General features: G+C 37.7%; 1 pseudogene across 1 annotated transcript; it reads left to right on the top strand.

Moving 5' to 3' along the window:
* The first annotated feature begins 7,955 nt into the window (after positions 1 to 7,955).
* LOC104594021 (putative acetyltransferase At3g50280 pseudogene) lies at positions 7,956 to 9,713 on the top strand (annotated as a pseudogene). Its single transcript, XR_016076610.1, has one exon. The product of XR_016076610.1 is annotated as a putative acetyltransferase At3g50280 pseudogene (transcript).
* The last annotated feature ends 8,403 nt before the right edge of the window (positions 9,714 to 18,116 follow it).

Here is an 18,116-nt window from a genome sequence, read left to right as displayed (position 1 = left end):
ATATTTATGGTCACAAATTCAATCCATAGCAAAAATTGGTTTACGATCCAATTAAAATCAGGATACAAAGTTTAAAACCCAAACCAATATATACAGGGTGTTTGGTTCCGTGAGCGTTTATTTAATAAATGCTGTCACATAGGTGCCAATTCAGCAGTTTCTCTCTCTTATTCTTTCATATGCATCGAGAATGATAAAAGTGGACTTCGGTTTTTGTACATACCAACCGTTTGTGAAAATTACTTTTTAAAACTTCCACAAACAGTCAGACGTTTTTTCACAGTTACGCTAATATGAAATTTAATGGCACTTAGTGATGCCTAATTATTATAAATGATTGTAATTATTACTTTTCTCAGTTTTATAAATAAATAAACTATAAATATTTATTCAATAAATATAAATAGAACCAAACACATAGTCAATTCAATTTCATTTTACAGCTCTCTAGCAACCTCCAAATCAAAATAGCTGTTACCCACCAAATTAAAATAATTTGGTGCGTCTTAGACAATGAAACATCACCAAAGAAGAGGAAGGCGAGGTGGGAAGAGAAAAGTAAAAGTAAAAAAGGCAATGCCTAGGGAAGGATTAATTGGGTTTTTACTTTTTAGTATGTTGCCGGGATGAGATGGAGCCTTGTAGTTAGTTCTCCGAGAAAAGTCGGCCGGCCGGCGGGTTTATGAACCCAAAATGGCTAGCTAGGCGACTTCCACCATGCAAGAGTCAAATGGATCGAAGTGGGGCGGCACTGAAATGGATTTGCATCTCCAACGAGCTCTCCCAATTTCATCATCATTTCTATCTTTCTGTGAAGTGGGGGACGAGGGGGCAGCCTTATTCTTCAAGAAAAGTTGCTTTTGCGTGTAAAATTATCACACGTCTTTGTAAGTGCAACCTACGCGTCTAATTAATTGATTGTTGTATCATCATATTCATCAGAGAGGGAGAGAGAGATTGATGAACTCATTTGCTTCATTCACCACCTTGAAGATTCTCTGGCTTCCATTACATTATCCAACATTCAGAGAACAGCTTTGTCCAATTTAATATAATAATTGAAAGTTGACCGAAGTGGATCATCACTATGAGCCTATGACTTCTCTTCTTTTTGAGAGGAACATCCCATGAACGAGAGTAATAGAAACAGCCCTACTCAATTGGCTTGACGACTGGGCCACTATATATGTTAGTGAAAACGACCTCAAAAGAGTTGTTGGGGTGAAAAGTGGATTCCAGCAGCGATTGACTCAACCGAGATATATCAACTGTCCTATCCTGCTAAGTGCTATCCATCACAGTAAATCTTGGGTCGTTGGATAAGGCCATTTTTGTTCGTCTGATGACATCAAGGCTCGGGAGAAAGGCGACCCTCCTGCTGCATGTTGGGTGGTGCTTGAGTGGGCGAATTACCCTCTCCTGCATTGAAAGTTTCATGCTTAGTATAAGGCACAATAACTACAGTTGCCTGTAAGGGTGTCAATGGACCAGTTTTGGATTGGACCCCGTTCAGTCTAAAATCAATTTGGATGAATTGGACGGACCAACAAGACATATTGGATTGAATCAATCCGGTCCAAAATATTTATTAGATTGGATTGAACCTGATCCGTCCATAACAAATTTATATTGGATTGGGTTGGATTAAGCCAATATCGTGTCCATTGATATAAGATAAAAATATATGTGTCAATAGACCGGATTTGGATTGGAACCAATCTAAATCAAAATGAATTTCAACAGATTAGATGGTCCAGACATTGAATTGGACCGATCTAAATTGGTCCAAAACATTCATTGAATTGGATTGAACCTGATCCATTTATAATGGACTCACATTGGACTGGATCGGATTTGATCAAATCCAGTCCAATTGACACCCCTAGTTGCCTGATCATTATCAGGGACAAAGGAGCCAACACAGTCAGTGGGTATGCAATGCAAGTGATGGTGGTAGGGCCTCTCTCTCTCCTGTTTCTGCAATGTGGGCAGGTTTATTTATAAGCATGCATATTGCATTATTAGATGGTCATCATCCTACTCCTAACACACCATACTATTTAATTCTATCCTGGCTTCAAAATATATTGCTACGTGTGAATAAGAAGAATATTGGCATTTTCTTAGACTATACCTTTCCCGATTTTCAAGATGTTGCTCAAGAAATTTTGGCGGTGTTTGGAACTAATGTCATTTTGGCTTCTTCCCCTATAAACTTTGGTGGTGTTTGGAACCAATATCATTTTCTGAGATGATGCATTTTCTCAGAAGACAGTATTGCATAAGCATTGCCGTTTTGTTTTTTTTTTTTTTTTTTTTTTTGAGTTTTCTATTTGGTAAAATTGTTGTTTCTGTTGTATAGGCATTTTCCAGTGTCATATTAGCATACTATTGCTAGCAACAGTAGAAAAAATGAGAACACCAAAAAGGGCATTTTCTTACACTACACCTTTAGACGTGGTGCTCATGTGGTGCCACTTTTCGAAGAAACAACATTATGCCAAAAACCTACTTTAACAAACCAATCCTACCATACATATGAATCTTAACAAGTACTCTACTACATATCATTATTTTTTGAGAGGAAAACTAATTAAGAAAGTGTATCATGTACAAAAATAATTAAACTCCATGTGTTTCATCTTTTGAAAAAAAGTATTCTAATTTGTTCAATTGGAATACAACTTTGATTGGATTATATCAAACCTATAAAATGCAGATAAGGGCCATGGATTCTTAAGAAAGAAAGTGGGATATATGATAGACATAATAGTGTAGTCACTACTACTATCTTAGGTGGAAGAAAGAGATGAAGGTAAAGGATCAAATCTAATTGGATATATGGTAGTTCTAGTTAATTTGTTTCATTTATATGTGGATTCAAGAACCCCTCCCTTAGTAGGGGTGCTCATAGTTCAAACCGTGGGCCTATTTTTGAAACCGAACTAGTATTACTAGTTTATAGAAAATTAGTAACCGAAACCAAACCATAGTCCATTGGTTAACTGGCGGGCTCGCCCCCCCCCCCCCCCCTTACGATGCGTTTTGAACATGATTTCCTAGTGGTTGCTACTTCATCACCTTACAATGCAACTTTAGGGCGGTCGATTCTACACGCACTATGGGCTGTGGTCTCCACTTACCACCTAGCACTAAAATTCCCAATAGACACAAGAATAGGAGTGCTATGGGGTGACCAGCTAGAGTCTCGAAAATGTTATGTAGCTTCATTAAAAACCCAAGGCAAGATGGCAATTGACATTGACTTAGATCCGCCACTAGAAAATGCAAAGGAGAGAGCCCACCCAATCGAGGAAACAATCGCAATACAGGTCTCCGAACCAGAACTCGAGAAAGTGCTCCAGATAGGAACTCACTTGAAAGAGCCCTTGCGATTAGAACTGGTAAGCTTCCTATTAAATAATTTAGATGTTTTCGCTTGGTCAACCACTGAAATGACTGGTATAGACCCCAATTTAATAACTCATAAGCTTAATGTGGACCCTATAGTTAGACTAGTCCGGCAGAGGAAGAGAAACCTTGCCCCGGAAAGGTGGAACATAGTGAACGAGGAAGTGGGGAAGCTGTTAGCAGCGGACTTCATAGAGGAAGTCCAATACCCGAGCTAAGTGGCAAACCTTATTCTTATATAGAAAACAAATAGCAAGTGGCAGATGTGTATAGATTTTATAAACCTAAATCGAGTCTACCCAAAAGATAGCTTCCCCCTGCCTAACATAGATCGCCTGGTGGACGCAACCTCTGGATATGAACTACTCAGTTTTATGGATGCCTACTCGGGCTACAACCAAATTTTGATGGACCCTAAGGACCGAGAGAAGACTGCTTGCACCACCTAAGTAATGCAATGTTTGTCACTAAGTTGATATAACATTGTAATCACAAGTAATCCAGTATGCAAGATAACACAATGAATGCTTGAGTTCAATGGGCTTTTTAACATTCACTGATATCTTGACTTCTCTTACTCAAGAAATTTAAGCACAAGTAATCTAGTTGCTTGATATCTTTTCCTTCTTCTTTTTCTATATGGTAGCATGATTTCTTGCTTAGAGAGTGTTCAATTCATTATTTGATGCAATTACTCCTCTTATATCCTCAATGATTTCATCAAATCCTTAAAGTTCAACTGAAGAAGTATTTGATGCAATTGTACACTTTTGTTCAAATTGTTAGTACTCTAAATGAGTTTGTTATCATCAAAACACATAGAGTCAACACACTTTCCAATGAAAAATACATTTTACACATTTATTTTAGAGTTTAGAGAGTTTTTTCTTTTTGCTTTTGTTTTTTTCTTTTTTTTTTTGTGTGGTCTACACAACAAGGGATATCTCATTACATCTGCAATATCCATAACCCCATAACATGGTGGCAATGGAATTTGATCTTGAGTCTTAGCAACAACGAGCTAGAGACCCTACAAACTAAACCACATCAATTGGTGAAGAGGCTTTAGAGTATTATTATTATTATTATTATTATTATTATTATTATTATTGTTGTTGTTGTTGTTGTTGTTGTTGTTGTTGTTGTTGTTGTGGTGGTGGTGGTGGTGGTGGTGGTGGTGGTGGTGGTGGTGGTGGTGGTGGTGGTGGTGGTTGTTGTTGTTGCTCTAGGCTTGATGATGGCCTATGGGCCTATACCAATGTCAAGGTTTAGGATTTAGAGTTTATATATAAAAATAGGGTCTTGCTTTGGTGTGAAAGTCATATAGTATAAAAAAACCACAACTTTTCTAAACAAATTTTGTGTATTAGATTGGAGGCAAATTACAAATGAATTTTGTAAGAAACAAAATACAATGGTATTAAACTCTCGTGGTTTTGATCAATCATACATACAAGCAACCTCTAGTTAATGCTCTCAAGGGGAAGGTTATAGATGTGAGTGTCATGCTTCTTTGTTGTACTTTTCTTCACTCTAGGCTTTACACTTGGTCAGGTGTAAAGAGTGCTCCTCTAAGAAGGAGTTTCTTGTGATGAATTGACTTTCTTTGAGAAACTTTATTACAATTTTGAAGTAGAGTCAAAGTAAATTTGTAGCGTTGTGTCTTGCATTTTGAAAGAGCTCTTAAATATATATGTAAGATTAAAAGAGTTTTTTTTCCTCCCTAGGCATTTCTATTTATAGCCTAAGATTAAGGTTAGTTAGTACCTTAGCCCCCTTGTTAACCAATCTCATGTAAATGGAATATTGTCGGTTAGGGTTAACACCTATATATACTCCATTATTTATGACTTAATAATTTTTCCAATAAGCCAACACTATTAAATATGCTATAAGCCTAATTGGGCTTGGTACACTTGAATTATTGGGACATGGGTCATTTGATCGGACCCCAGGTTACAAATATACATCCATGCTAATACAAATGGGGTCGTGTTGTGTGGTCATAAATTTGTTAGTTTCATGTGGGTAGGTGTGGGTATAGGATTCTCGTAGGTAGGACATCTGAATTGCATTGAATTCCATTAATGTGAATAATATTCAATTGAAATGCATTTTTCTAGTGAGGTGGTTACACAAAATATGCAATCTCACACATTGATTAGTTACACTGTATCCCATCACCTTATAGGTTTATACACGCTACATAAATTGACCAGTTACAATGTATGCCATTAGGGGTGTCAATGGACCAATTTTGGGTTGGACCTGTCTAAACCAAAATTAATTTGGATGAATTGAACGAACCAACAAGACATATTGAATTGGACCAGTCCAGACTTGATGGTCAAAAGTATTTATTAGGTTGGATTGAGGTAATATCCAATCCATTGACAGAAGATAAGAATATAGGTGCGGACCAGATTTGAATTGAAATTAATCTAAATTAAAACAAATTTGAACAAATTGAACATTGAATTGGACCGGTCCAAAATGGTCCAAGATATTCATTGGATCGGACCTGGTCCATTTGTAATGGATCCAAATCCAGTCCAGTTGACACCCCTATTCCCATCACTTTATAGTTGGGCCCATTTATGCAACCCCACACAAATTGATCAGTTACAATGTATCCCATCACCATATATTAACGAAGCTGGTTCCTGGTCGTTGAATTCCACTTTTTATGTAAAATATAAATTCTCATTAAAGAATTATAAAGACAACTTTATCAACTATAAAAAATCTCACCAAAAATGATGGATTCAACATAGCATCGTTGATTCCTTGCTTTTGTTTTTCTTTTTTTTTTTGTGTGGTTTACACAACAAGGGATATCTCATTACATCTGCAATATCCATAACCCCATAACACGGTGGCAATGGAATTTGATCTTGAGTCTTAGCAACAACAAGCTAGAGACCCTACCAACTGAAACACATCAATTGGTGAAGAGGCTTTAGAGTATTATAGTAATTATTATTATTATTATTATTATTATTGTTGTTGTTGTTGTTGGTGGTGGTGGTGGTGGTGGTGGTGGTGGTGTTGCTCTAAGCTTGATGATGGCCTATGGGCCTATACCAATGTCAAGGTTTAGGATTTAGAGTTTATATATAAAAATAGGGTCTTGCTTTGGTGTGAAAGTCATATAGTATAGAAAAACCTCAATTTTTCTAAACAAATTTTGTGTATTAGATTGGGAACAAATTGCAAATGAATTTTGTAAGAAACAAAATACAATGGTATTTAACTCTTTATGGTTTGATCAACCATGCATACAAGCAACCACTAGTTAATGCTCTAAAGGAGAGGGTTATAGATGTGAGTGTCATGCTTTTTTGTTGTATTTTTCTTCACTCTAGGCTTTATACTTGGTCAGGTGTAAAGAGTGCTTCTCTAAGAAAGGGTTTATTGTGATGAAATGACATTCTTTGAGAAACTTCATTACAATTTTGAAGTAGAGTCAAAGTAAATTTGTAGCGTTGTGGTTTGCATTATGAAAGAGCTCTTAAATATATATATAGGATTAAAAGAGTTTTTTTTCCTCCCTAGGCATTTCTATTTATAGCCTAAGATTAAGGTTAATACTTTAACCCACTTGTTAACCAATCTCATGTAAATGGAATATTGTCGGTTAGGGTTAACTCCTATATATACTCCATTATTTATAACTTAATAATTTTTCCAATAAGCCGGCACTATTAAATATGCTATAAGCCTAATTGGGCTTGGTACACTTGAATTATTGGGACATGGGTCATTTGATCGGACCCCAGGTTATAAATATACATCCATACTAATACAAATGGGGTCGTGTTGTGTGGTCATAAATTTGTTAGTTTCATGTGGGTAGGTGTGGGTATAGGGTTCTCGTAGGTAGGACATCTGAATTGCATTGAATTGCATTAATGTGAACAATATGCAATTGAATTGTATTTTTCTAGTGAGGTTGTTACACAAGATATGCAATCTCACACATTGATTAGTTACACTGTATCCCATCACCTTATAGGCTTATACACGCTACATAAATTGATCAGTTACAATGTATGCCATTAGGGGTGTCAATGGACCAATTTTCGGTTGGACCCGTCTAAACCAAAATTAATTTGGATGGATTGAATGGACCAACAAGACATGTTGAATTGGACCAGTCCAGACTTGATGGTCAAAAGTATTTATTAAGTTGGTTTGAGATAATATCCAATCCATTGATAGAAGATAAGAATATAGGTGTCAATGGACCAGGTTTGGATTGAAATTAATCTAAATTAAAACAAATTTGAACAAAATAAAAATTGAATTGGACCGGTCCAAAATAGTTCAAGATATTCATTGGATTGGACCTGGTCCATTTGTAATGGACCCAAATCCAGCCCAGCCCAGCCCAGTTGACACCCCTATTCCCATCACTTTATAGGTGGGCCCATTTATGCAACCCCACACAAATTGATCAGTTACAATGTATCCCATCACCATATATTAACGAAGCTGGTTCCTGGTCGTTGAATTTCACTTTTTATGTTAAAATATAAATTCTCATTAAAGAATTGTAAGGACAACTTTATCAACTATAAATAATCTCACCAAAAAAGCTGGATTCAGCATAGCATCGTTGATTCCTTGACAAATTCGTATCTTACTGTTCTATCCACAATTACTCGATCCATGGCAACCCCCATGACAGTCCGTCATATCTCAAGGTGCATCATCAAACCGAAATGCCTTCCAGAAGAATCAAAACAGATTTATCACTTAAACCCATGGGATATCTCACTGCTCTCCGTTCACTACATCCAAGCTGGTCTTCTTTTCCCCAAACCTACTCCTGTTTCCATCAACCAAGAAGACCACCGCCATGGCATCCCCGCTATTATTGACCAGCTTAAGGATTCCCTTTCTCGCACCCTTGTTCACTTCATTCCCCTTACCGGCCGTTTCATCACACAGAAAAGCAACAACCCACATTCTTACTCAATTTCTGTAGACTGCAGAGACGCTCCAGGGGCTGAATTCATCCATGCTGTAGCAGACCTGAAGATAGCTGATGTTCTCTCTCCAATTGACGTGCCCCCTATCGTCCATTCCTTCTTTGCCTTCAATGGAGTTGTCAACCATGATGGCCACACCATGCCTTTACTAGCTGTTCAAGTCACAGAATTACTAGATGGAATCTTCATGGGTTGCTCCTTTAACCACGCCATTGGTGACGGCGCTTCCTTCTGGCATTTCATTAATACTTGGTCTGAACTCTGTAGAGAAAAAGTAAAAGATAAGCGTATCTCACTCCCACCAATAATACTTGAGCGTTGGTTTCCAAATGGCCATGGTCCGATTGTAAATCTACCATTCTCTGACCACTCAGAGTTCATCATCGAGGGATACAATCCACCCAAGCTCAGAGAGAGGTTCTTCCATTTCTCAGCACAAACCATGGCAAGACTCAAAGCAAAGGCCAATGCAGAGTGCAATATAACCACCATCTCCTCACTTCAGGCGTTGTCAGCCTTGCTCTGGAGGGCTACCACACAAGCGCGTCGGTTAGACGTTAATCAGACAACGAATTGCACCTTTGTCATCAGCAACAGGCCAAGATTGAATCCACCATTATCTCCAAACTACTTTGGAACTGCAATTCAGGCAGTGAGTGGGACAACAACAGTGGGAGAACTACTAAGCCGTGGTCTTGGGTGGGCAGCATTAATATTGCATCAAGCTGTGGCCAGACACACAGACAGTGTGGTGCGCGAGCAGATGGAAGCAAATATGGTAGCTCCCTTCATTTACTATCTTAGGGAGTCATTCGATCCATGTAGTGTGATGGTTGCCAGTTCGCCAAGATTTGACATGTATGGGAATGATTTTGGGTGGGGAGAACCAATGGCTGTGCGCTGTGGGCCTGCTAACAAGTTTGGTGGGATGGTGTTTGCACACCCCGGGAAAGAAGGGGGTGGGAGTGTGGATTTGGAGGTGTGCCTTCCGCCTGAGGAAATGGGTGCCCTTGAGTCCATTGAAGAGTTTATGGAGGCAGTCTCTCCATTAATTCCACTATCACACTCCACAACCAAGATTCATCAGTCTGCATTGCCTTAAGTCCTTGACCTGGACGGATGGAGTCTCTTCCTCTTCCTACCACTAGATATATAGATGCATTTAGTTATTTAGCATTATATTATATTGTTTTGCTTGCTTGTGCTGAGAAAATAAAAAGTAGTGCACTCTTCTGGGTATTGCAAATTGTTTGCATTGGTGTGATTTTTTGTGGAAGCAATTATTCCATAATATTACTAATGTTTGAATGAGGAAGCTCCCCATGTTGGTAAAATGATTCAGCAGTGAAGAATAAATTCCAATCAATTTTTATTGGGAAAAAAAATTGTTGCATCGGATGTGATTTTGTTTATAAAATTATAATAATCTTGATATCTCATGAAACCTCATTAAGAAGTTCAATCATTAGTAAGTCAACAGTAGTTTGGGACAACACCCAAATGTATTATGATTTTATAGGCTTTTTGGAGGTTTATTGTCTACAAGATCAAATATATAGGAAGGTAGAATAAATATAAACATCTAAATGACAATACTTAAGTGATTATTTCCAATGTTAATTTGCTTTTACATAGAAGTGATACTTAGACCTCTTAATCCTTGTGTATGTATTTACATTTAAATAGGGAGATTGTTCAAAATCTTGTCATATTTCTGAAATCAGGTATAAGTGGTTATTAAATCATTTACTGATTTTATTTTGTAGATTAGTTTATAATTAACATACAATTATATTTTATATCATCATCATCATCACCACCTAAACCTTATTCCAACTATACACACAAATAGAACCGGATACAAACCTAACTTGTGGAACATGGAATATGCTAATGGAATCAAGTCATGAATATTCATTTCTACAAGGTGTTGTTTCATAAAATATACAACCTTTGAAGAATAGCTGACTGGACCATTAGAACTTTGCATAATCAATATATTTTGCCTGGGGTGAGTGAGTTATTTTGCTACCATGTGCCTTAGTAGTTTTTTAATAGAAGAAATTAATTAATTTCCTAATTACATATATATTATTCATTTTTTGCTCTCCCAATTGTTCTGTATTGCTCGCCCGTGCTTCCAGTAGGTGAGTCTTCAGATTCACCATATGTTTGGCACCTTTTTTATTTTATTTTTTTGGTAAAAACGTGTTTTGTACCTTAGTTCACGCAGTTTTGAATGACATAATGCTTATAATACTCTCTTCCTTTCAACGCCACCTTTTAATTTCTTGTCATAATTAAAACTTGCGGAGGGGCCCTGCTTTGCAGGGGTTGGAATGGAACCGCCGACCCGTTGACCCGTTGACCCAGTCCCTGGCCAAAAACAGAATCGGTCAATGACCCATTGACCTAAGTGGTCGAACCATCCACCTGTTGACCCGTCCAATGGCTTTTGGCCATTTTTTATTTTTTCTTAATTGGGAACCATCTAGGCAACTGGCTTCATTTTATCCTAATCTCAGTCCCTGGCCAAAAGTCGTTGAATCGGTCAACGACCCATTGACCCGGTCGGGCGGTCGAACCATTGACCCGTTCAATGGTTTTTGGTCATTTTTTTATTTTTTAATTTTTGTTGTCAAAACGGGCCATCCGTTTGAACCAACAGTAGAACCGTCAACCTGAAAACCGATGGCCAGAAAAGTTTCGTTTTCAGGTCGCATGAGTCACACATTCGAATGACATAACACATATGGTACTACTTAATGGACTTCGCACACTCAATTTTTTTCCTATAATTTTTGTTGTCATAACAGGTCATCCGTTTTTTTATTTTTTTTAATTGGGAACCATATCCAGGCAACCAGTTCCATTTTACCCCAATCTTGGTCCTTGGCCAAAAACCATTGAATCGGTCAATGACCCATTGACCTGAGTGGTCAAACCGTCAACTCATTGACACGGTCAATGGTTTTTGGCCATTTTATTATTTTTTTTTAAATTTTGTTGTCAAAATGGGTCGTCCATTCGAATTAGGCGGTCAAACCGTCGACCCAAAAACCGGTGGGCAGAACGGTTCTATTTTCAAGTCATATGAGTCACATGCAAGAATGACATAACATCATGGTTTTTAAAACCAACCTAGAGACTGAACCGGTCCGGGGTCTAGTTACCAGGTCGAACGGTCTGACCGTTCGAACCGAACGGTTGGCTCATTCTAACAAAAAATATAAAAAATTAAAAAAAATAAAAACCGGTCAAAATCGTCAATGACCCATTGACCCGGGCAATTGAACCATTGGCCTGTTAAATGGTTTTTGGTCATTTTTTTATTTTTTAATTTTTGTTGTCAGAATGAGCCATCCGTTCGAACCGAACAGTCAAACAGTCAACCCGAAAACCAGTGGTCAGAATGGTTTTGTTTTCAGGTCAAATGAGTCACACGTTTGAATGACATAACACATATGGTACTGCTTAATGGACCTCACACACTCAATTTTTTGCCTGTTATTTTTGTTGTCAAAATGGGCCATCCGTTTTTTTATTTTTTTTTAATTGGGAACCGTCTAGGCAACTAGTTTCATTTTACCCCAATCCCGGTCCCTGGCCAAAAACCGTTGAATCAGTCAACGACCCATTGACCCAAGTGGTCGAACCGTCAACCCATGGACCCATTCGATGGTTTTTGGCCATTTTTTTATTTTTTTAAGTTTTGTTGTCAAAACGGGTCGTCCGTTCGAATTGGACGGTCGAACCGTCGACCCAAAAATTGGTGGCCAGAACCATTCCATTTTTGGGTCGTATGAGTCACACACTCGAATGACATAACATCATGGTTTTTAAAACCGACCCGGAGACCAAACCGGTCAGGGGTCCACTTACCGGGTCGAACGGTCTAACCATTTGAACCGAATGGTTGGCCCATTCTAACAAAAATTACAAAAATAAAAAAGTGGTCAAAACCATTTGAACGGTTCGATATCTATTTATTAACAATATCTATAATAACTATTATATATTTATATAATTAGATAATTATATATATCTATTGAAGCTTGGATGATTTTTGTGATTATTTTAGAATAGTTATGTTATGTTAGGATTTATTTAAGTAGTGGGGACCACAATAGTTATGTGAATCCCAATCTTATTATGTTTTTGAGTCCTATTCAAACTATTATATTTGTTATTATAAATAACAAGTGAAGGGGGCAGCCAGAATATTGCTCTCCTACTTCTCAAAATCTTTTCTTCTCTTCTTCTCTTTCTCTCTTCCTTCTCTTTTCAAGAAAACACTCTTTTCTTTTATATATTTTTTTATTTCAGCAGATTTCTACTTGGTATCAGAGCAAGGTTTAGAGTTCTTAAAGCATTCTCATGCAGCCATAGATCGGCTGATTGCATGAAGTAAGAAGAGGTCGACCGATTTTCTTTTGATTGCCCAGTTCTTGGATTTTTTGGTGAGATCATTAGGAAGGTAATCTTCGTATTGGCATCAAAATCAGGAGGAACTAGAGTACGGGGAAGAATCCTAGAAAAGTTGGACTCTCTGTTCTTGATTTGATCTTCGACGCATAGGTATCTTTTGATTTCTTTTATTATTCTATAGAGGGCGGTTAGCTTTTTGGACCTTTCTAGGCCTTCTGGAGTGGTTGTTTCAGTCTTCTCTTTGTTGGGAGACACTGGGAGGAGAGAGATTTCTTTCCGATTAGGGTTTTTCTTTTCCTGGAAGGGTTTGTTTCTGTGCATGTGTCTTAAAATTGTTCCTAGAAGCTCTCAACTTTCTTCTTTCATTCTATTAAACTGTTTGAAGTAAGATGGAGAATTGGAATACCAAGTTGAAATCCACTGGTACCATGGGATTGGGTGTTGGAAGTGGTAATGATATTTTTGGGTTTGGAATTATTACTACAGCAAAACTAGATGGAACAAACTATTTAGAATGGGCACAATATACCAAGATGGCCATTGGTGCCTACAGAAAGTTAAGGTACATCACTATGGAAGAAAGGAAACTAGATATAGATTCCTCTTGGTGGGTACAAGAGAATTACATGGTGATGTCCTATCTGTGTAATTCTATGCTACCTCACATTGGAAAAAAAATATTTGTGGGCTAATATTGCTAAGGAGATTTAGGATGGAGTAATAGAAACCTATTCTCAGAAATAGAATGTAGCCAGATCTTATCAGCTAATAAATCAGGTGATTAGTATAAAATAGGGAGATAAACCTCTTGCTATGTATTTCTCCATGTTGAAAATCCTTTGGCAGGAAATAGACCACTTAGAAACTGTGATGTGGGAAAGTGTCAATGATGCAACAACCTACCAAAAACCGGTAGAGAAAAATAGGGTTTTTGAGTTCTTAGCAGGGCTAAACCCTGAATTCGACATTGCAAGGCAACATACCTTCTCTAGGGAGAGTGTGACACTCTCTCAAGCCTATGCCTTTGTTTCTAGAAAGGAAACCAGGAGGAGTGTCATGTTGAGATAGCCTGGATTTGACCAGTTGGCTATGGTTAATACATCCAAACCTAAGCCATATGGAGATAGGGAGAGCAGTGAAACTAAGAGGGAGGATAAGAAGGACTTGGTGTGTGATTACTATAAGAAGTCTAAGCATACCAGAGATATTTGTTGGAAACTCCATCCACATCTTATGCCTGCTCGAATCAAGAACAAAAAGGGAAATACAAATGTGGCCACTACAGGAGACACTTCGGCCTCTCTTTCCCAAACTAATTGGGAATCCATTGCATTAGCAGCTGTGAAAACAAAATTGAAAAGGTTTGGACAGCCCATGAGTAAAAAATAGACAACTAGTTCTAGCCTTCCAGATGGACAACAGAGTACAGGATCCAACTACACCACAGCTTTGGCACATACAGGTAATTCATATGCAACTGCAAACCTTGCATCCACTTCAGTTAAGGAATGACCCCCCCCCCTAGATTATAAACTCAAGAGCATTTGAGCACATGACTAATGCCCCTACCCTCTTCAGTTCTTATCAATTGTGCTCTGGTAGAGATAAAGTCTCTACAGCAGGTGGCTCTCATATTCCCATTGCTGGGAAGGGAACAGTTAGAGTGACCAATGATATTACTTTAACCTCTGTCTTACATGTCCCTAAACTCCATGCTAACCTACTTTCAGTTAGTTCTTTGACAAAAAATCTAAATTGTTCAATGACTTTCCTTCCTGATAACTATGTTTTGCAGGATGTAGAGTCAAAGAAGATGATTAGGAGTGGTCGAGAGGTGAATAAAGTCTACCTTATGGATAAGATTCTGAGATATCAAAGTCATCATGTTAGTTGCAATAGTAGTAGTAGATTAGAATCAATGAGTCAGATTATGCTCTGGCATAATCGGTTAGGGCATCTTTCTTTTAGTTCATTAAAATTTTTGTTTTCAAAGTTATTTGAATTTGTTCAGTTATCTACCTTGGAGTGTGAGAGTTGCCAATTGGGAAAACATTGTAAACATTCTTTTAAACCAAGTGATAAAATAAGTATGTTTGCTTTTGATATTGTTTACACTAATGTATGGGGACCGTATCATATTCCTTGCATGGGTGGCTATCGTTATTTTCTCCTATTTGTAAATGATTACACATGGTATTCTTGGATATATTTGATGAGATCCCACAATGAGGTCCCTAACTTGGTCCGGCAGTTCCATCAGATGGTTCTCACACAATTTGGAGTAAGAACTAAGGCCTTCAGATCGGATAATGCCAAATAATATTTTGAGGACTTGACAACATGCTTTTTGGAGCATGGTATAATTCATCAGAGTAGTTGTACACATACACCGCAATAGAATGGAGTAGCAGAAAGAAAAAATAAACACATTGTGGAAGTGGCAAGAAGTCTTAGGGTATGTGCTTCAGTTTCTATCCATTTCTGGGGAGATGTAGTTCTTACAATTGTGCATTTGATTAATTGTGTTCCTTCTCATATTTTGGGGTTTAAGGTACCATTCATCCCTCTTTTTCTAGATGCAAAGATGTTTCACATTCCTTTGAGGGTTTTTGGTTGTGTGTCCTTTGTTCACATTCTTGGCCCTCATCGCAAGAAATTGGATCCTAAGCCCAATAAATGTGCTTTCCTTAGGTATGCTCAAAACCAAAAGGGGTATTCTTGTTATGACCCTGTGTCAAGAAGCAAATTTGTTACTATGGATGTTACTTTTTTTTTTAATCTACCTTCTACTTCTCAAGTGGTTCTCCTCAAGGGGAGAGTTTTGGGGAGGAGAACTTACAGTCTATTCCTTTTCTTGTTTCCTTTGTGCCTCCATCAGAAGCACCTACATCAGTTTCTTTACCTGAGCAATGCCAGCAGATGATGGTTGACTCCATACATCCACAACCCAAACCACTCTCCATCAATCCTTCTGAAGCTCCAGATTCCATAGATATAGTTTCGGGTATTCCCCTTGAGCCTGAGCTTATCATTTCTTCTAATGATAATGTTCCTATACCTAACACTATTTTTGCAGTTGATCCCACTGACCTTGATCTTCTCATTGCTCTTCACAAAGGGAAGAGAAAATGTATAGCTCATTGCATTTCACACCATTTTTCTTACAGTGTCTTATCACCCTCCTATCGAGCTTTTCTTTCTTCCCTGGATTTTGTGTCTATACCTAGGAATGTTACTGAGGCTCTTTCCAAACTTGAGTGAAAAACAGCCTTGCAAGAAAAAATGAAAGCCTTGGGTAAGAACCAAACTTGGGTAATATTTACCTTCCTCTAGACAAGGAAACAGTTGGATGTAGATGGGTGTTCATTGTGAAGTATAGGGCTGATAGTAGGATAGAGAGGTGTAAGGCAAGGTTGGTAGCAAAAAGGTATACTCAGACATATGGCATTGATTATCTAAAAACTTTTAAACTAGTAGCTAAGATGAGTTCAATTTGTATTCTGTTATCACTACAACAATCAACTCATGGCCTCTATTTCAGCTTGATGTTAAAAATGCATTCCTCAATGGTGATTTGCAGGAGGAGGTATATATGGACATTCCAACAGGCTTTTATGAAAATATTGGTAGAGGAAAGGTGTGCAAACTCAAAAAATCATTGTATGGCTTTAGAGGGGCACTTATCCATTTTGGGTACACACAAACCCAGTCTGATCACACCCTTTTTGTGAAGAGGAGAGACACTCTAGTGTCAATTCTGATTATATATGTAGATGATATAGTGGTTACAGGAAATGATCTGAAAGAGATTGATGCTCTCAAATGGCTATTACAGCAAGAATTTGTGATCAAAGATCTTTGTGAGCTCAAATACTTCCTAGGGATTGAGGTTGTAAGATCCAAGCATGGGATTTTCATTTCTCAGAGAAAGTATGTTCTTGACCTACTACAGGAAACTAGGAAGTTAGGAACCAAACCAGTCAACACTCCTACTAATCTAAACCATAGAATTAATGCCATGAATGGAGAGTTGGTAAAAGATGTGGAGAGATATCAGATAATGGTAGGCCAACTGTTGTATTTGTGTATGACACGACTGGATATTTCCTATGCCGTCAATGTTGTGAGTCAGTATATGCATGCATTCTTTTTTCAAACCATGAAAATTTGAAACTAGAATCCTATACAGATGCAGACTGGGCAAGGTGTTTAGGTGACAGGAGGTCTACATCAGGAGTATGCACCTTCATACGTGGAAACTTGATCTCTTGGAAAAGCAAGAAGCAATCGGTTGTAGCTAGGTCAGGTGCAAAAGCTGAGTATAGATCCATGGGCCATGGTGTCTCAAAACTACTTTGGGTGAGATCTCTATTAAGTGAGATTGGGGTGAAAGCAGAGGAGCCTATGATGTTGTATTGTGACAATCAAGCTGCAATCAACATTGCCCATAATACAATCTAGCATGATAGAACAAAACGCATTGAAGTTGATAGGCACTTCATAAGGGAGAGGGTAACCACTAGAGAAGTTTACTTGCCTTATGTCTCTTCAAAGTCGCAGTTGTCTTATGTTCTCACTAAAGGAGTTGCAAAGAACAAACTTGAACATGATCTATGCAAGTTGGAAATGTGTGACATCTACTCCCAACTTGAGGGTGGATGTTGAAATTTGAATGATTTTTGTGATTATTTTAGAATAGTTATGTTATGTTGGGATTTATATAGGTAGTGAGAACCACAACAATTTTGAGTCCTGTATGTTTTGAGTCCTATTAAAACTGTTATATTTTTTATTATAAATAACAAGTGAAGGGGGCAGCCAAAATAATGCTCTCCTACTTCTCAAAATCTTTTCTTCTCTTCTTCTCTTTCTCTCTTCCTTCTCTTGAAAAAAACACTCTTTTCTTTTATATATATTTTTTTATTTAGCAAATTTCTACTTCTAACTATATAGAAAATGGGTTGCTCTCATGTGGAAATCTACTTGTATGAGTAGATTCCATTTTCTACATGGAGAGAGTACCCCTACCCACTAATATATATATATATATATATATATATATATATATATATATATATATATAAGATAAGACTTCAAGTGGGGCTCTAATTCTATGAAAAAGTCAAAATGAACTATTCATTTTTCCATCTATAATCTACGGTTCATGTGGCTAAAATTTCAAAGCAAGGTTTTTAAAACCGGATCGGATAGGGACTGATTCCCAGGTCAAGTGGTCCGACAACCAGATCGACAGCTCTAACAAAAAAAATGGCCAAAAACTAT

Source organism: Nelumbo nucifera, chromosome 5, assembly GCF_055504915.1.
Source record: "Nelumbo nucifera cultivar China Antique chromosome 5, China Antique-T2T, whole genome shotgun sequence".
Taxonomy (NCBI): domain Eukaryota; kingdom Viridiplantae; phylum Streptophyta; class Magnoliopsida; order Proteales; family Nelumbonaceae; genus Nelumbo; species Nelumbo nucifera.
Note: the sequence above shows the minus strand (reverse complement) of the source record. Positions and strands in the feature narration are given on the sequence as shown.